At 38.2% G+C, this 870-nt stretch overlaps 1 pseudogene; it reads left to right on the top strand.

Annotated features, from left to right (window-relative positions):
• The first annotated feature begins 558 nt into the window (after positions 1 to 558).
• Positions 559 to 657, top strand: LOC116594611 (annotated as a pseudogene).
• Positions 658 to 870: the final 213 nt, after the last annotated feature.

Genomic DNA, 870 nt, shown 5'->3' on the forward strand with positions numbered 1-870 from the left:
TGAGGCATATAGTCTAATTTATCTAATTTGCAGCAAAACTAAGAAGTGGTTGGCCAATCTCTGGTGAGAAGAAATTTACTACTTCCTAGGGAAGATAGGCCTTTTTCAGACAAGTTTTATATTAGGCTGAAATTCATCTCCTGTGACTTCTGTGAACAATAGAATTGTGCACTAAAGCCATCTTGGAAACAGCTTTGGTCTTCCCATTTGCCTTCTCTTCTCTGGATTGTTTAATACTTCCTCTTAACTCTCGGTTATGTTGGTTAGTATGTTTTTGGCTACAAGAAATGGCAAACTTTGATGACAATAACCTTCAAAAGTATGCAAAATTATTTCACATTACAGTAAGAGTTAGAATAGATTTTTGTGTTGGTTGATTTAGCTATTTAAGGATGGTATCAAAGACTCACGTTTTATTTTTCTCCCTTTTTGTTTTCTCCTGTCTTCCTTAATGGTGTCTTCAACATTAAGTTGGTAGGAAGATGGCCTCTTCTCACATATCAGACAAGTTAAGGATGAGAGATTATCTTTTCTTATGTATCTCTTTTAAAAACCAGATACACTTAGCAGCACCATAGTAAAATAGGAATAATACAGAGATTAGTATGGGCCCTATGCAATGATGACATGAAAATTCATGAATCATTCCGTGTATTTTTTAAAAGAACAAGAAATGTGTTTCCAAACCCCTCAGCAGATTTCATGTATCATTAAAAAAAAGGTTGGCCTTAAGAAATTTCTGGCAGGGGCGTCTGGGTGGCTCGGTGGCTTAAGCCGCTGCCTTTGGCTCAGGTCATGATCTCAGGGTCCTGGGATCGAGCCCCACATCAAAGTCTTTGCTCAGCAGGGAGCCTGCTTCTCTCTCTCTCT

The sequence above is a fragment of the Mustela erminea genome, chromosome 6 (assembly GCF_009829155.1).
Source record: "Mustela erminea isolate mMusErm1 chromosome 6, mMusErm1.Pri, whole genome shotgun sequence".
In the NCBI taxonomy this organism is placed as follows: domain Eukaryota; kingdom Metazoa; phylum Chordata; class Mammalia; order Carnivora; family Mustelidae; genus Mustela; species Mustela erminea.